The 19,735-nt window shown below is 40.0% G+C and overlaps 1 long non-coding RNA gene across 1 annotated transcript in view; it reads left to right on the plus strand.

Annotated features, from left to right (window-relative positions):
* The first annotated feature begins 821 nt into the window (after positions 1-821).
* Positions 822-19,735, plus strand: part of LOC117796805 — a 30,087-nt gene continuing 11,173 nt past the window's right edge. The window contains exons 1-3 of the long non-coding RNA XR_004621472.1: positions 822-1,028; positions 9,557-9,666; positions 13,200-13,390. This is a non-coding gene — a long non-coding RNA (uncharacterized LOC117796805). The remainder of the gene's footprint in view (positions 1,029-9,556; positions 9,667-13,199; positions 13,391-19,735) is intronic.

Genomic DNA, 19,735 nt, shown 5'->3' on the forward strand with positions numbered 1-19,735 from the left:
TATAACTCATATCCATGTGGAAAATGCCACTAGAAGAAATATAGCCTTGCTGACACCTTGATTTTGGAAACCCATTTTGGACTTCCAACCTCCAGAACTATAAGACAATACACATTGTTTTAAGCCACCAAATTTGTGGTAATTTGTTGTAACCCAAGAGGAAACTAATACACCCTCTTTTCCACCTGCAGGGATTTCACATAGAGTTTTTCCCATGAACATAAAAGACAGCACAAAATTGCTGATGGGTCTACTTTTCAGTTGCTCCAATGTTGGGGAACACATTCAATATCCCCACAAAGGGACCCAGTCTCTATCTGTGGCTTTGGTGATGTAGTTGGATTTTACTCTCTGATTTCTCACGCATCAAATGAGAGGGGTCGCTATTCCTGGCCCCTCACCATAATATTACCTAAAGTTGCTACATTAGCCAGGAGAATCAGCTTCATCCTAAATAGCACAAGCAAAAGCCTGGCAGTGGAAGAGCTTCTTCGAAGCCACAGCTCAGGCTGCTCGGCAGTATGTGTGTGACAGCTCCATTAGAGGGGTGTGTCACACAGCCATTATCCAGTCACATCTTAAGTGCAGCCCGCTGGGCTCAAATACCACTTTAGGAAGCAACAAATAATTTTCTGTTATTGGCGAGGGTCGCTGCAAGTCTCCTCCTGCTCTTTGGCACTTGTTTCCACAGCCCATTGCTGTTACAAAATGAAAACCCAGCATTAAACGTTTAATTCTGAAATATATTTTCTCAAGAGATGTTCATTTGAGCTCCCTGGATTTTGAAAGTTTTTTTTTTTTCCACCCTTGGCTGCAAGCTCTCTCAGCCCTAGGCACCCCTGCTGCTGGTCATTGAAGGATGAGGATGAAATGATTGCTTTCAAGAGTGGGTAATCACTGGTCTCAACACTCCATCAAATAGCATCATCAGCAGAGGGCGAGTGGAGAAGCTGTGTTTACTTGCCTGATGACTGGAGGCTGTGGCTGCTACCTATAGCTAGGAGCCCCAACTTTCTCCTGTACACCAGGTAGGAGTTACCACCTAAGAAATTTCAGGTAAAGCTAGGAGATTATTATGCCTATTTGGGGGATTTAAAAGCATGCTTTGGTGACATTCAAATTTGGGTTCGAATTGCAGGTTTTCTACTTCCTAGCAATGGATCTGAGACAAAATACCTCTCTGGAACTTCAGGGTCCTTGCGTGTTGAATGATGATAATACCTCCCTTTTGGCAGGTTCTTACGAAGATCAGAGATAATATGTGGTGTAAAATGCCTAGTACAGTGCTTGGCATAGAACTGAGGAATTACCCAGGAAATCCTAATTCTCATCATTAGTAAATATTAAAACATCTTCTGTATTAGTCTCCTCTTCCATTGATAGCTTATTGGCTTCATTTTTTCAGATAAGGAAGATAAAGCCCAGGAAGTTTTAGCAATTTGCTCAAGTTTTAGATAGCATGCCACTGGCCAGAGCCAGTTCTTTTGCTCAGTGCTTTGCAAAGTGTGGCTCAGCATCACTTGGGAGCCTTATAGAAATGCTAAATCTTAGGCCCTATCTATAAAGTCAGCATCTCTGGGGACAGAACCCCAAAACTGATGTTTAACATGCTCTCCTGGGAGGTCTGGGTGGCTCAGTTGATTGAGCATCTGACTCTTGGTTTTGGGTTAGGTCATGATCTCATGGGTCATGAGATCTAGCTCCATGTTGGCTCTATGGTCAGTGGGAAGTCAGCGTGAGGATTCTCTCCCTCTACCCCCACCCCCCACTTGTGTGCATGCACGCAGTTCACTCTCTCTGTAAGATAAATAAATAAATCTTTAAAAAAAATGCTTTCTTGATAATTCTTAAGTTTAAGAGGTACTGTTTGAACTCATGACCCAGATCTCATTCTAGTATAGCTTGCTGACTTTCTAGCTTCATCTGCAAACTGTTGCTGTCATCCTGGACAATTTAAGCTAAACAGATATGACTGACCATGTTGGGACCCAACTGGAATCAGCCTCTCTCTTTTTCCCTCTCTCCTTTCTGTCCACACATAGGCATGCTCATGTGAAAGTAAAAATGCTGCTGACCAGCCCCAAACCAGAAACTGTATTAGTTGTAGCGGAAGGAGCACTAATAGGAATCTCTTTGATGTGACACCAAAAAGAAAGAACCATGCTGCTGGAGGAATACAGTGGGCATAAGGGGAAATATGTGCTTTGAGCTCACTCCATGTTGTCTGGCATTTGGCAAGATGATTGAAGACAGCCAGGCTATCTAGTGGGTGGCAATGGCGGGAAATGCTGTTGACTCATGGGCCTGATGTCGGATATTTAGATGACTGATTGATGTTCAAAGCTCCATCTGCTTATTTCATCAAGCCTCAGAGACTTCCTCTTGGCCTTTCCATTAAAACCAGTAACTTTGGAGACTGTGTAATAGTGATTGAGAGCCTGAGCTTGAAGTAAGGCAGACCTGAGTTTGAATCCTTTCTCTGAAGCTAGCTACATGATCCTGGACCCTGTTTATTTCTGAGTCTTAATGTCTTCATCTCTTTGCAGGAGGGATCAGCAAACTTTTTCTGAAAACTTCTGTCTCAACTATACAACCCTGCCACTGTTGCATGAACATAACCATAGCTAACATGTAAATGACTGGTGTGGCTGTGTTGTAATGAAACTTTATTTTAAAAATAGACAGTGGGCTGGATTTGGATAGCAATTCGTAGTTTCCTGACCCCTACTCTAGAGGAGATAATGGTGTTTCTTTTTACATTTATTTTGAAGACTAAATGTGGTAATATATGTATATAACTATTGCCTGGTATAAAGTAGGTATACAGCAATTAGTATTTATTATATTTGTAGGCGTTATCAAAATAGCACATTGGTACATATTTGAAATGTGAGAGCTAGATGACAAAACTGACATTCTGAATAAGGACAAGATTATAAACCTTGTTTTTAATTAGCTATTCCTCCCTGTTAGGACCTAGGGATACATATGATGATGATGATGATGATGATGATAAGAAGAGGAGAAGGAGGAGAACAGGAAGAAGAACACATATTAAATACTGCTCTAATCTGAAATTACTCTCAGTACTTTACCTGTACTTTAATTCTCACAAAACAACCTTATTAGGTCTGTACTATCTTTAGCCCCCTCTTATATACAAAGAAATCAAAGCACACATTGAGTAATTTGTTCAAGATAACACAGCCAGTAAGTTGCAGGACTGAGATATGAACTTAGTCTGGTCTCAGAGCTAACTCTCCTACCTGTTAGGTAATACTACCTCCCTAATGCAACTCCCTGATGAGACACACTGAGTACTAAAGAGAAGAAATGCCCCAGTGGATGCCTAGCCTGAATGGCTTTCAACCCTGAGCTATTTGAGGTATGCTCTTGTGTGGGGTTTCCAGCTCCTTTGCTGTCTACCCCCACCATTCTCTATTTAGTCTCTGCTTAGGCCATCCAGTCTGATGCTCCTTTTGGGAATTTGCTCTTGGCTCTGCATCCTGGCTCTATCTGCCTTACTTCAAAGCATCACAATGTGTTGTGATGAGCACTGGGTGTTATATGTAACTAATGAATCATTGAACACTGCTTCAAAACTAATGATGTACTATATGCTGGCTAACTGAGCATAATAAAAAAAGAACAAACCAAAAAACAAAAAACCCCAAACATCACAGACACTTCATAATGATACTGACAATGTCTCTGCTAGCTCCCATAAACACACTCATTTCTTTTTCACCAGAACCCCTTCTCTTTTATTGGGTACTCAGTCGTTCTGAGTTTAGATATAGAGACACAGAAAACGAGACCTCAAGACATCAACTAGGATTTCCCCAAGATATGTGGCAAGGAGTGGCTAAAGAGTCTGGTATTCTGCCTCAGCATTTTCTTACCATTTCTACAGCTGTTTGTCCTGTGTCCCATGTCAGTTCTCTACCTGTTTATGAGGCTTAGGTATCTCTGATGGTTTATCTTTCTCTTCCAGGCAAATGGAGGGCAAAGTTGAGGATTGGAGGGGGACTATTCTTGGATTCTTTTCAGATTCTCCCTTGCTCTGGTGCTGGATTCTGGTGCCAAGTTTTTCCTGGTCTGTGACATCTTATAATCCAAAAAGGAATTCCCCCTCCCCACCACCCCATACATACACCAAAGGGCCACAGCTAGCATGGGCATTCTTGTTTCAGCTGTTCATTTGGAGGAAAGTATGACTAACTATGCCTACTCTTATTGAAAGCTAGCAGAGCAAAGAAAAATAGTTTAATTATAATGTCACGATGCTGGATAATAATAATGACAATAACTACATTTACAGGGTTCTCTATGTGCCAGGGACTGTTCTAAGGTACCAGACGCCTCTTCTTAACAATGACAAATTCATTAGTCAAGATCAAGTGCGATTCGGCATTAAGAACATAAAAACCAAATGGCCAAGAAGAGGGAACATTCAGAAATTCAGACTAGTTATTAATATGAGGATGGAAACATTAAGGTCAGAGGAGGAGTGAGAAGTGCTAGGGACAGAATAAATTATAATGTTGGAAACTTTGATACATGCTGGGCAGATATCTTGGTGACTGCCTTATGGGGAGGATAAAGGGTAGAAAATAAGAAATGTAAACTTTATTGAATACTTAATACATGATATGTATATCATACACAAAATGTGATTTAGCTCTCCCCTAATAGCTCCCCTAACAGCTTGGGCTGACACAACAAAATACCATAGACTGGGTGGCTTAAAAGACATTTATATCTCACAGCTCTGGAGGGTGGAAGTTCAAGACGAGGGTGCCAGAATGGTTGGGTTCTGGTAAGGGCACCCTTCCTGTTTTATAGATGGCCATCTTCTCACCCTGTCCTCACATGGCCTTTCCTTGGTGCATGTGCATGGAGAAAGAGAGGGACAGAGAGAACTCTCTCTCTTCCTCTTCTGATAAGTTTACCGATCCTATCAGTTTAGGATCTCACCCTTATGCCTCATTTAACCTTAACTACCTCCAAAAAGTCCTATATCCAAAAACAGTTACATTGGAGTTACAGCTTCAACATAATGAATTTGGGAGGGACACCACCCAATCCACAGCAAACACTATGAGAAAAGTATTATCAATTTTAGTTTGTAGTTGAGAAAACTAATGCTTAGAGGAAGAGATAACTTGTCCATGGCCTCACATATAGGATATGGTAAAGGAAGGTTCAAACCCAGGAGCTCTGACTCCTGAGCTTTCCTTCATCCCCAGCCACTTGGGGGGATAGTGTGGGCAAGTCCATGGGAGCCCTCTGTGGTACTGGGGGCTGAGCTAGGCCTCATGGACCTGCTCCCATGTTAATTTTTCCCAGTGAGGTGTGGTTTCTCAGGTGAGGAGATTGGGAATGTGTTTTTCCTCTCTTTTCTTTTCTCTGACTTTCTTTGATTACTGGTTCAAGCAGATGTTCTGCCACTTTGTAGAGAAGTTAGCAGGCCCTGGAGATACTGAGTGGACTTCTGTGATTTTCTCCTGTCTGTGCCAACAAGAATGAACCTTTTGCTGTTTCTCTTTCACCCAATGCTGCCAGGATTGTTAATGAAGCCTGCACCTCTCTGATGGCAGTGGTGGCCATCTGCCCTCTAGGCCATCTATCTGGTTGGCCGTAAATAACCTCTCATTGTCTGTGGCAATAAATCCAAGCTGGGAGCCTCTCAAACAGAAAGAACTTTTACAATCTCAGCCACCTTCTCCATAATGTATCTTCAGAGTATCTTTTCGCCATGCCAGGAATTTGTAGGTGATAACTAATCTCTCTTTATCCATTCAGCTTGGAAGTGTGCACATGGGCATTGTTCACCTTGTCAGGAAGAATCAGCTTTTCCATGAGAAAACGAGTGTGAGAAAGCTCCAAGCTAGGTCAGCCGTGACCACATTCTTCAGTGTTAGCTCTAGACAGGCAGGCATGGGAAACTAAGAATAGATCTGCAAATAGACCTTTAAAAAGGTACATAGAAAATGAAAATTAAGAAAAGAAATATAGTGCCATTTCCTTTTATCAGACTGGCAAAAAAAGTTATGTAAACAGCAAAATATTCAGTTTTGGTGAGATTGCAAGGTAATGCTCAATTTATAAATTCTCACAGCTTTTTTTTGGTGGCCAATATGGTATCATGTTTCAAAAGTCTTTATAAAGCGCCTACCCTTTGGGAAATACAAATCAAAACCACAATGAGATACCACCTCACACCAGTCAGAATGGCTAAAATTAACAACTCAGGAAACAACAGATGTTGGTGAAGATGTGGGGAAAGGAGAACCCTCTTACACCGTTGGTGAGAATGCAAACTGATGCAGCTACTCTGGAAAACAGTATGGAGGTTCCTCAAAAAGTTAAAAATAGAACTACCCTGTGATCCAGTAATTGCACTACTAGCCATTTATCCAAAGGATACAGAAATAATGATTTGAAGGGGCACATGAACCCCAATGTTTATAGCAGCAATGTCCACAATAGCCAAAAATATGGAAAGAGCCCAAATGTCCATCAACTGATGTGATATATACACACACACACACACACACACACATACACACACAATGAAGTATTACTTAGCCATCAAAAGAATGAAATCTTGCCATTTGCAATGATGTGGATGGAACTAGAGGGTATTATGCTAAGTGAAATAAGTCAGAGAATGACAAATACCATAGGATTTCACTCATATGTGGAAATTAAGAACAAAACAGATGAACCTAGAAGAGAAAGAAAAATAAAATAAGATAAAAACTGAGAAGGAGGCAAACCAAGAGAGACTCTTAACTATTGGGAACAAACTGAGGGTTGCTGGGGGATGGAGTAAATGGGTGATGGGCATTAAGGAAGGAACTTGTTGGGATGAGCACTGAGTATTATATACAAGTGAATGAACCACTAAATTCAACCCCTGAAACTAATAAGACACTATATGTTAACTAACTTGAATTTAAATAAAATCTTGAAATAAATAAATAAAATGGTAAAAAAAGAAAAAAAGCACCTACCCTTTGGAACAGGTGATCAACTTTAAAAAGCGTATTCTAATAAAATAATCACTCACCTGCACAAAGATTTCACTATGAGACATTTATTATAGCAATTATAGTAGTGAAAATTGGTATAACCAAATCCTAGTAATTGCATAATTAAGTAATTTGTGGTACATTAACTCAATGGAGTAATATACAGACATTGACAACCTGGTGTATTAAATATTTGTAGACATAGAAAGAAACACACGAAGCATTTCAAATTAAAAGTAGGTTTAAAGTTATGATTTATTATACATACAGTATGTATTATATATAAAGACTTGAAAGTTAAATGTCTAGTTATTCAACAGCCATATGTGGGTACATGATTGCAGTTTTTTTTTACCTTTCTATATTTTTATTAAACATTTTAATACAATAAACAGGTCTCATTTTTCTAATAGAAAAACTTTATTTTAAAGTTACAGAAAGAAACAATCGCTTAGAAGGTACATAGCACCACAGGCACAGATACAGAATCTAGTCCTACTGAAAACCCATCACCACCCACCCACTTTTCTTCCCTCTGTCTTATCTTCCCCTCTCCCTTCTCTCATAATCCAGCACCTTTCCACAACTGTCTGTGACTCCACACAATCGAGTTGTGTGAAATTGTGGAAGCTTTTTGATTAATTGCCTACAGTTTAGAAGGAAGACACATTTACTAGGATGATTGGAACCACAAGAAAGAAACAACTTATCTTTACATGTGTTGCAAAAAAGCCAGAATTTTTAACTCCTTTTGTTACAATGGAGAATCATAACATCTAAACTCTGGTTAGTGTCTACACAGAGGACAGGCAACAAGCAATTTCTACTTTGACTGGTAGCCTTACACTTATATGCTTATTTAAATAAGGGTTTCCAACCTAGCAATGAAAATATGCTAATTTCACCAATATCTTTGCAATGAATTGTACTTCAAGAACAAGTCTTAAAATGTTTTAAGGTAACTACGCCAGTTAAAGCAAAATTACTCTCCTTAAAAATGTTAGTTTTGAGAATAGAGGTTTCAAATGAAGCACATTTCATGAGCTAACTTGTATGTATTCAAAATATTTATTATTGTGATCTCAAACCAAGTGATAACAAATTACTTGAATTCTGGCACAGACTTTCTATTCTTACATTTATTTAAAAACATTTATGTTTCTCTAAAGGATAACACAAGACTGAGTTTTGCAATAAAAGCATTGTGTTGTTTTCTGTCACTTCTACTTTCTCATCTGGAATTGATTTAAATGAATATCAGCCTGGCTTTCCACAGGATCTAATCTATTTACGCCCACTAAAGCTAACTGGACTAATTTCATTATGTCCTCGTTGACGCTACCATGCTTCTCCATGTGAGGCGTTGAATTCACAGTTCTGAGTTGAGCTCTGGGATATGTAAGTCTCAGTGGCAGAGGCTGTGATTGTGTTCCGCACTGCTTGCCTGGGTTTTGTATTATAGTAGACCTGTAGTCCTTCTAACCACGTGATTTCTTCCCACCCTGACTCCTGACACATTAAGTCAGTCGTACACACCTGGATACCTCATCTGATTCTCAATAGCTCTGACCCCACAAGATGATATTTGTGGATATTCCTAGGCCTGCACTCCCTATTCTACCTCTTGCTTCTCTATCCCAACTCTAATCCACTGGATCTTAGGATTCAGCATTTGTGTTTTGCAGTGAATCAAATGCCAAGAAGTCCTTCATTAAGAAATGTCAGTGTGAATAAGCTCAGACGTAATACCTGTGTGGAAGGACTGCGACCCTCCCTCCCCTTCCTTTACCCAGGGTAGGCATTGCTAATCAAACATGGTACTCTGGTCCTGCTGAGCCTGGATGCAGTCTCAGATCATTCCTAGTGGAGCTCCTCCAGCAATCATTACCAATGCAGTAGGTGAGATATATAAGACAAAATCAACTTGCCATTTCTGGACTGATCCTGCTAGCTCTTCTTGCTTTGGACAGCTGTTAGTGTTGTATCTTCCCCAAATTTAGTCTTTAAAACCTCGTTCCAGCACAGGCTACTTGGTTGGGCCCCAGCCTCTTCCTCTGCAGTGGATATCTTTGATTAATTGAACTTGTAATTTTAAAACAAGAGTTTCCAGACATCAAACTTTTATTCAGAAGCTTCCTTGACACTTTGGACCATAAATTGTTAAATGAAACTGTCAGATATTTAAGCATACACTCTTTCACTCCCAAATCCATTTAGCTCTCACCTGTTATTGATTGCCCATGTCCCATACCAAATATTGTGCTGGCAGACATAAATAAACAGGACATAGTCAGTAACTTCACAGAGTAAACATGTACAGAGGTTCACAAATTACCACAGGAAGCAGAACAAGACATGTGTTTAAAAGGGAAACTGAGTCCTATGGAAGCTCAGAGAGAGGTGTCACTTTCCAGCAAAGGTTGGGGATGTTGATTGTAGAGAAAGTAGCAATCGAAGTGCACATAGATTCTGCTAATTATGAGGTGTGAGACGTTGTACATGCTTTTTACCTCTCTAAGCCTCAGGTTCCTCAAATGCCAAGTGAAGATGATATTGGTCACTCTGCAGAGAATTGCAGCAAGGATTAGACGAAGATGAGAAAATGAAGAGAAACTCAAACTGGAACACTGTAAGTGCTCAACAGCTGTTAACTCTCTGAATTCCCCCAGAATGAGACCAGGAGAAGAAAAAAAGTACTTTTATTTACTGGTCACTCTGTGCAGATGATCCTGCTCCTGCTTTTTCCTCCTTCCCCTTTCAGAAACACTAGCAGTGGTGCTGGGGAGGGGAAGAGAAGGAGAATAAAAAAAAAAGAGGAAGTCAAAGGAAGCTTGCAATGGATAAAGATGGAGGAATCAGGTTTTTTTGAAGGACTGAACTTACCTTTTCTGTGGTTGAGATGTGATGGCTAAGAAAAAAGTTGTTTTGTTTGTTTGTTTATTTTTTTAAGATTTTATTATTTTTTTTTGAGAGAAAGCATGAGCAGGTGGGAGTGGCAGAGAGGGAGAAGCAGACTTCCCACTGAGCAAGGAGCCCAAGGTGGGGGGCTTGATCCCAGGATCCCAGGACCCCTAGATCCTGACCTGAGCTGAAGGCAGACACTTAACCAACTGAGTCACCTAGACACCCCAGAAAGAAGTTTTTAAAAGGGCGTCTGTAATCTGGTCCATGGGAGATGTCAAGTTCTCTTACATGCTCATGTGGCATTGCAAGTGTAGTGGTTTTAGAATTCTACTCTTCCTAAACCCCAGAGGCCTCTCAGTGAATATTAATCTCCACTTAGTGATCATGATGGTTAAATGTCCTCTGTGACCTTAGACCCTTAGAGTCACCTCTAGGTTAATTCCCCCCCCAACCCATCTCTCCATAATACTCCCAGACCGAATGACCTGCTATTCACCTCATGTATCTTGCAAGGATAATTTAAAGTCCTAATGCCTTGGAAACAACTTTGCTGTCTTAATTCAGTAGATCTCAATCCTGGCTGCACATTAGAATCACTGGCAAGTCAGGGTTTCCTCCCCCCAGGATTTTGATTTAATTTATTTAAGGTGAGACCCTGGCCTCAGTTATTTTAAAAGCTCCCCAGGTGTTTCTTAAAGTGCAGTTAAGGTCAAGTATCACTAATTTAATTGAACACATTTTGAGAGGAAAACCTCAGCCATAATTTGCCTGTTAATTCTAATATATAAAAAAAGAAACTGTAGAAAATTAACGGAGAAAAAATAGTGTTTATTTAGAGAAAAATGTTTGCCTTTTAAAATAGCTAGGCTGAAGAGGCAGCATTATACCAAGACTATGCATAAATAGACATTTTTTGTCAAAAGGCTTGGCTTATTATTTGGGGCATTATAAAGATAGAGAAATTCCAAGGATTTGAAACTGGTCCCAGGATTAGAAATTTGGAAGGATTTGTGTTGAATTATGAAAGTAAAACATGGTCTAAGTTTAGAAAAAAATAATTTCCCAATGAGTTATTGCTCAATATTATCTTAACACATTAAATCTTGGCCTCCCTAAAAGGGAAATTGAACAGCTTTATGAATTTTTTTAATACCTAAGGCTGGCAGTGGATATACACATAGGCAAAACAGTTCAGATGACTTAAAAGGGGCTAGGGAGACAGATCATCTATATATTTTGGCCCAGTAATTTTACAGATGAGTAAACCAAAGGTTAGGGAGTGGGAGAAGTTGTGTAAGAATGCAAAGTTGGGACCAAAGCTTTTACCTTCTGGTCCATTTCTTCATGATGCTGAATTAAACATCAGTGTTTATCGAGTATCTATCATGTGCCCAATTCTAGCAGGAGTCCTTTTTCTGAGCTTGGGCACAAAAATTACGGAAAAAAACCCAGATAGTAAGTCAGACCCTCACTAATTCATATATCTTACAAATCTTATTTTGGTCATGCCAGGTACTGAGCAGGACCAGTAGCAAGGTCGCTGATGTTAAGTTACCTGCCCTACTGACTCTTCCAATTAAGAGGAATAAGATCAGAACCTAGGTGGGTTTGAACCTGAAGGTCAAGGTTAAATGGCATCAGCACATGCAAGGATGGAGGGACAGAGTCTGCTAGGTCACTTCTATGTACAGTCAGGAAGCACCCCTACCTCATCCTTAATAAATCAAATGTATGGGTAAAATATCTCCAACCTTTTCCCAAAGTTAGATGAAGCCAGGCAACTTCCTCTTGGAAGAACATTGCCAAATATAATACAGGAGACCAGCTACATTTGAATTTAAGATATATACAAATATTGTTTTAAAGTATAAATGTGTCTTATATTGTCCCCAAATACTTATATTTTAAAAAGTATTTGTTGTATGTCTGAAATTCAAATTTAACTGGAGCCTTCTATTTTTATTTTCCAAATCTGGCAATCTGATCTGGGAAACTCCTCTGGACCTCTTTTTTCCCATAATCATTTCCTTTCTTCTGTGTTCCTATAGGATTTAGCACCTGTTACCACCACCTTAGTTATTAATATTTCCCCCATTTCCCCATTTTATTGTATAGAGTATAGGCCTCCAGTCAGCTGGTACAAGTTTGCTCTCAGAAAAAGTTGATTGGATGGATGATGAATGGAACAAATGTGTCTGAGAGTGTGGCTGGTTCAGTGTGGCTGGTTCAGAGCAAACTCTTTCTGCTTTGGGAGAAGCAATTCCATGTGCAGCTGACACTGGTGTCACATGAAAATATTTCTGAGGCTGGTCTGAGTTTTGTTATTCAGAACCACCCTCTCTATTTTGGCTTTCTAGAAGCACAATGAAGCAGCTTGTGATGCCTTCCCACCCCATGGTGGGTCTGGGTTTGGGTTGTTAGGCCAGCAGAGTTGAGAGGCACATCTTGTGGCAGGCGCTTCTCTAACTGCTCTTGAAATGTCCAAAGGCTCTGTCTGCCTGCTGTACCTCAAAGCTGTAAACCATTGAATCAGATCCCGTGGGGGGTGGTGAGTGCATAGGTTTCCTTTGACTTTATATTCTTGCTGCGTGAAAATGTCAGAAATTGATAAATTTTAGAAAAAGGAACTGGGGACAAAAAAGTACTTTGAATGCTGACTTATTCCCATTGTCATGAGCAATTCGTGATTCACCTGCATGTTGATACCTCCTGGAAAGCCTATGTCATGTCTCCATTTGTGATTTTTAGAAATCAATTCTGGCTTTTCACTTTATAAGTACGAGTACAGGGTTCACAGAATTGACTAGCATTAGCTGGGGACGAAGATAAAAACATTAGTCCCTTATGTGATTATAGAATGGAATAATTTAATGTATGTAAAACACCTAACACAATGTCTGACCTCAGTAAATGTTAGTTTAAGGTCAGTAAGGATTTTTAGGTACAGTAGGTATATGATGAGGGTGGCACCCTATGAGATTGAGTAGCTCACATATATATAGTTGACATAAAGCAAAACCAGCACTAGAACTCAGTTTGGCTGGTCCTCAACCTGAATAAACAGTTCCATCTCAACAGTGATGGCTCCTGAATCTTCTGGGTGATTCTGAAGTCTTGGCTGTAAATGAGAAGAATCTGGAAACCAATCGTGTAGATTCACAAGCACAGATGCTTGTGTTAAGGACATAGGCGTCTCTTACTTTTTCTCTGTTTCCCAGATCTGGCAGCTCATGCTCTCCCTCTCCTTTTACCATCCAGTGTGAAGGATGCTATGAAACCAGTTGATATTTGGACTGCACTGTTTTTACTGTAAGCTCTGAAGTTTGGGAGTCTTGGCAGAATCAAGAGTGAGCCACCCAATGCTTAGTTCTTCGTGTGGCCTCTCTTCCATCACGTCGGATTTTAGCTGTTGGGCCTGAAGACTAAGAATGGAGCATCAATAATTAAAGGTACAATCACAGCTGAAGCTTCCGTTAGTTATTTTTCTTCAACCCTGACATTTTATGAGTCAACAAAGCCAAAGCCATCAATATGAAGCAGATTATTTTTAGCAGTTTCTTAACCAGTGTGCTCTAGCTTTAAATTAAACATTGACGTTGGTTATTATTAAAATTCTGAAAATTCTGAGCGAGAGGAACCCACGTTAGTACAGTAAACACTGGGCTTTCATCACCTTGTTTTGAAAAACATCGACTCACTCGTTGCTCCCACCAAATACAACTGTGTAAAACTAATGGATTGTGGATTTGCTTAGGATTAGTTGTTCAAGGTCAGAGTCTGAATGTGTGGGTGTAGTTTGCATGGTTGAATATTACTGTGGTCTTCAACCTTTTTAGATGTGCAATATCTTAGCATTGACATTATGTTATTATCATTTGATTCTATGAAGTTTGTCCCATTCTCTTGTCAACACCAAAAATATGGCATTTACAAAATTTTAAAGTAAATTACCACTTTTGCTTTGAGAATTTTGCTACATCCTTTGCAGTATGAGATAACTAGGACAGCCTCTGGTAGCATGAAACTAGGGTTGGGAATCAATTCTACCGGCATGATGTAGTGGAAAGAACACTGATCTTGGAGCCAAAAGACCTGATTTCTGCTACTTACTAGCTGTGTCCTTGGACAAATGATATAGTGTCTCAGGATCTTATACTTCTCATCTTCTAATTGAAGGGATCTGGGCTAGAGCTGTAACATCTAAACTGTCCTACATCTATATCTACTTCTATACGGAGATGCTTAAGGTCACCCATGAAGGAGGGGAAGAGGTCTTCAAATAGGGATATCAATCTCTCCATCCCTAGCCCACTTCAACTAAACACTGCCATTTGTTTTACCTCTTGAGGTTCTGCTAAAGATTTTGCCTGCGAGAAGTCCCACTGCTAAGAAAGTTTGAAAAGCACTGGACAATCTGAATTCCCATCTTTCTTTTGGTTATAAATTCTATTATTCTAGATGTCAAATTAGTATTGGAAATACATCATCAAAACACTGACAATTTTTGACTACATCATTCTGAGTTTATTTTGTGAAAAGGCACTTGGATCTCAGAGGGGCCTTAGTACTCTTGTTCATTCAGTACTGTGTGGTGAGTAGGAGCTTAGGCTCTGTGTTCAAATGGCATGAGTTCAAATTCTGCTACAGGCTCTTGCAGTTACCTTGAGCAATTCATTTTCTGCCTCTCTGTGCCTTTGTTGTCTCTATAGGTCCTATTGTCTTCCCCCTCTACAAAGAGAAAACTGAGGCACAGAGAGGTTTTGAGATGCGGAAGATTAACAGTTTCTACCTCATAGGTTTTTGTAATGATTAAATGAATTAATGTATATAAAATACTTATCACAATAACTGACACATAGTATGTGTAGAAAAAATATCAATTATTACTATAAGTTCATTTATTTTATTTTTTGAGATGTATTTATTTATTTGGGAGAGATAGAGAGAGGCCATGCAGCAGAGAGGGGCAGAGGGAAAGTGAGAGAGAGTCTGAAGCAGACTACACACTAAGCTTGGAGCCCGACATGGGGCTCTATCTCACAACCCTGAGATCACGACCTGAGCTGAAACTAAGAGTTGGAAGCCTAATTGACTGTGCCACCCCAGTATCCCATTAGTTCATTTATTTCAAATATCCATTGTGCATCTATTATGTGTCAGTCATTGTGCTAAATTCTAGAGGTTCAGAATGAATACCACATGGTCACACCCTCATGAGCATCCTAGGCTAGTGGGAGAGAGAAACCATAGGGACAGCCAAGTAAAGACTCTTGTAAAGCAGTGTGATGACATGTGCTGAGGCTCTGAGGGATGTGTTTGTACAGACAGAAGGAAGAACTGATGCAAAGGAGGCAACAGCTTATGAAAGGTCTTTGAGACACTTTCCGTAGTTTAGAAGGGGTGGAGCATGAGCTGTAGGAAGATGGCAAAGGATAAAGGAGGAAAAGGACAGAGTGGGTTTGGATTTTCAGTAACTAAAGTCTGGCTGATCCCTCTAATTTGTGGGTTCTCCCCTGATGTAGATGCTGAGGTGCTGAGCATGTTAGTAATGTATATATTCACTACCATCTCACCCCTCCTCCACATTGTCTCTAGCTTGTCCCATCCAATTGTGAGGATTATAATGTACAGCCTCTCGCCAAGTCAGAGTCTGAAAGTTTATGCTTGCTTATATGTTTTAGTTACTCATTGAAAAGTCAAGGATTTCGGATAACTTCTAAACATATCCCTTGGAAAAGAGAGGGTGGGAAAAAAGCTAAAAATCCCATACTCTTGTCTAATAATATTTAAAGCCAAACAGGCCATCTTTCTGAAAGCTAAGTATGGCCCTCAAACCAGAATCTCTGCTGTCTTTAGTTAAAGAAAAACTCGTGAGAGCCCTTGAAGTGAGGGCTGGAACACTGGCTGTGGGGCGCACAACTCGGGATGCTGCAGGGTTTTTGGCAGCACCGACAGAAACAGAGTTAAAGAGGCCAAGAGAGCTCAGTGGAGCACAGACTGTGATCTCTCTGTTCTGAGACAGAGGCTAGGATATGGCCACTGCTGCTCTGACTCTCAGAAGAGTCACAGAAAACTGCCAGGGAAAGCCTCAAGAGAACAAAAGCCTGGAAATACCAGCTCACATTGTGCCCATCCCCATCCCCCCTCGAAGGGGACAGGGGGACTCTACCCAAACAGGGTTGCCTGAATATCAGCGTGGCAGGCCCCTCCCCCAGAAGGCAGGCTGAAAAATCAAGAAGCCCACAACCCTAAGGTCCCTATAAAACAAGTGCACACTGCCTGGGTCCTGGTCAATAATTTGGGCTCTGGGCAACCCCATAACCTCTCCTCATCAGAATGATGAGGAGGAGAAATCCCCCAGCAAAGAAAAGATAATGAGTCTGTGGCCTCTGCCACAGAACTGATGGATATGGATATAACCAAATTGTCAGAAATGGAGTTCAGAGTAACAATGGTCAAGATGGTGTGTAGGCTTGAAAAAAAAATATTAAGGAAAATATTAACGAGAATATAGAATCTCTAAGGGCAGAAATGAGAGTGAGTCTGGCAGAAATTAAAAATGCTATGAATCAAATGCAGTCAAAACTAGATGTTCTGACGGCCAGGGTAAATGAGGCAGAAGAACGAATTAGTGAATTGGTGGATAGGATGGTAGAAGAGAATGTTAAAACAGAAACTTGGCTCAAAAAAATCCAACCTCAAGAATTTAGGTTACGGGAGATACTGACTCAATGAAACATTCCAATGTGAGAATCATTGGCATCCCCAAGAGGGTGGAGAAAGACAGAGGTCTAGAAGAGATATTTGAAATAATTGTAGCTGAAAACTTCCCTAATCTAACAAAGGAAACAAGCATTTGTGTCCAAGAGGCAGAGAGGACCCCTCCCAAGGTCAACCACGGCAAACCTATGCCATGCCACATCATAGTGAAATTTGCAAATATTAGATCCAAGGATTCTGTATTGAAAGTGGCCAGAGCAAAAAGATTTCTCATGTTCAGAGGCAAAAATATCAGAATAACATCAGACCTGTCTACAGAGACCTGGAAAGAGAGGAAGAGTTGGCAGGATATTTTTAAAGATCTATCTGAGAAAAACATGGAGCCAAGGATCCTTTATCCAGCAAGGCTGTCATTCAGAATTGATGGAGAGATAAGGACCTTCCAGGATCAGCAGAAACTGACTGAATTCGTAACCACAAAACCAGCCCTACAGGAGATATTAAGGGGGGTTCTATAAAAGTAAAAAGGCCCCAAGAGTGATACAGAACAGAAAGTTACAATCTATAGAAACAAAGACTTCATAGGCAACACGACATCATTAAAACCATATCTCTCAATATTCACTCTCAATGTGAATGACCTAAATGCTCCCCTAAAATGCCACAGGGTTGCAGATTGGATAAAAAGGCATGACCCACCCATTTGCTGTCTACAAGAGACTCATCATGAACCTAAAGATACATCCAGACTGAAAGTGAAGGGATGGAAAACCATTCTTCATGCCAATGGACCTGAAAAGAAAGCTGGGGTAGGAATTCTCATAACAGACAGATTAGATTTTAAACTAAAGTCTGTAGTTAGAGATACAGAAGGACACTATATTATTCTTAAAGGATGTATCCAACAAGTGGATATGACAATTATAAATATCGCAGAAAATCAACAAAGAAACAAGAGCTTTGAATGACATACTAGACCAGATGGACCTCATAGATATATATAGAACACTACACCCCAGAACAACAGAATACTCATTCTTTTTGAAGCGCATGGAACTTTCCTCAGAATAGACCATGTTCTGGGTCACAAAACAGGTCTCAACTGATACCAAAAGACTGAAATTATTCCTGCATATTCTCAGACCACAATGCTTTGAAATTAGAACTCAATCGCAAGGAAAATGGAACTTTCCTCAGAATAGACCATGTTCTGGGTCACAAAACAGGTCTCAACTGATACCAAAAGACTGAAATTATTCCTGCATATTCTCAGACCACAATGCTTTGAAATTAGAACTCAATCGCAAGGAAAAATTTGGAAGAAAATCAAACACTTGGAAACTAAGAACCATCCTGCTCAAGAATGATTGGGTAAACCAGGAAATTAAAAATCAATTTAAACAATTTATGGAGACCAATGAGAATAAAAACACAATGGTCCAAAACCTATGGGATACTCTAAAGGCAGTCCTAAGGGGAAAATACATAGCCATGCAAGCCTCACTCAAAAGAATAGAAAAATCTAAAATGCAGTTTTTATATTCTCACCTCAAGAAGCTGGAGCTGGAAAAGAAGAACAGGCCTAACCCACGCATGAGAAAGCAGTTGATCAAGATTAGAGCAGAGATCAATGAATTAGAAACCAGGAGCACAGTAGAGCAGATCAATAGAACTAGAAGGTGGTTCTTTGAAAGAATAAATAAGATTGATAAGCCACTAGCCAGACTTATTCAAAAGAATAGAGAAAGGACCCAAATTAATAAAATTATGAATGAGGGGCGCCTGGTTGCGCAGTTGTTAAGCGTCTGCCTTCGGCTCAGGGAGTGATCCCGGCATTCGTGGATCGAGTCCCACATCGGGCTCCAACACTGGGAGCCTGCTGCTTCCTCTCCCACTCCCCCTGCTTGTGATCCCTCTCTCGCTGGCTGTCTCTGTCACATAAATAAATAAAAATCTTTAAAAAAAATAAATAAAATTATGAATGAAAGAGGTGAGGTCACAATCAACACCAATGAAATAGGAAAGATCATTAGAAACTTTTATCAACATCTTTATGCCAATAAATTAAACAGCCTGGAAGAAATGGATGCCTTCCTGGAAACCTATAAACTACCAAGACTAAAACAGGAAGAAATTGATTATTTAAACAGACTGATTAATTATGAAGAGATTGAAGCAGTGATCAAAAACCTTCCCCAAAACAAGAGTCCAGGGCCTGATGGATTCCCCGGGGAATTCTACCAAACATTCAAAGAAGAAATAATACCTATTCTCCTGAAGCTGTTTCAAAAAATAGAAACAGAAGGAAAACTACCAAACTCATTCTATGAAGCCAGTATTACCTTGATCCCACACCAGGCAAAGACCCCATCAAATAGGAGAATTACAGACTGATATCCCAGATGAATATGTTTGCCAAAATTCTCAAGAAGATCCTAGCTAATAGGATCCAACAGTACATTAAAATTATCTGTCATGACCAAGTGGGATTCATACCTGGGATGCAAGCATGGTTCAACATTCGCCAGTTGATCAGTGATAGATCATATCAACAAGAAAAGATTCAAGAACCATATGATCCTTTCAATTGATGCAGAAAAAGCATTTGAGAAAATACAACATCTTTCCTGATTAAAACCCTTCAGAGTGTAGGGATAGAGGGTACATTCCTCAATTGCATAAAAACCATCTATGAAAAGCCCAAAATACTCCACCCCCAAAATACTAGAAGTTATAGAGCAATTCAGTAATGTGGCGGGATACAAAACCAATGCTCAGAAAGCAGTTGCATTTCTATACACGAACAATGAGACTGAAGAAAGAGAAATTAGGGACAAAAAGGGATAAAATGTATCCAAGTCAGCAAAGAAGAAGTCAAACTGTCTCTCTTCACAGATGACATGATACTCTATATGGAAAGCCCAAAATACTCCACCCCCAAAATACTAGAAGTTATAGAGCAATTCAGTAATGTGGCGGGATACAAAACCAATGCTCAGAAAGCAGTTGCATTTCTATACACGAACAATGAGACTGAAGAAAGAGAAATTAGGGAATCCATTCCATTTACAATA

The sequence above is a fragment of the Ailuropoda melanoleuca genome, chromosome 16 (assembly GCF_002007445.2).
Source record: "Ailuropoda melanoleuca isolate Jingjing chromosome 16, ASM200744v2, whole genome shotgun sequence".
Classification (NCBI taxonomy): domain Eukaryota; kingdom Metazoa; phylum Chordata; class Mammalia; order Carnivora; family Ursidae; genus Ailuropoda; species Ailuropoda melanoleuca.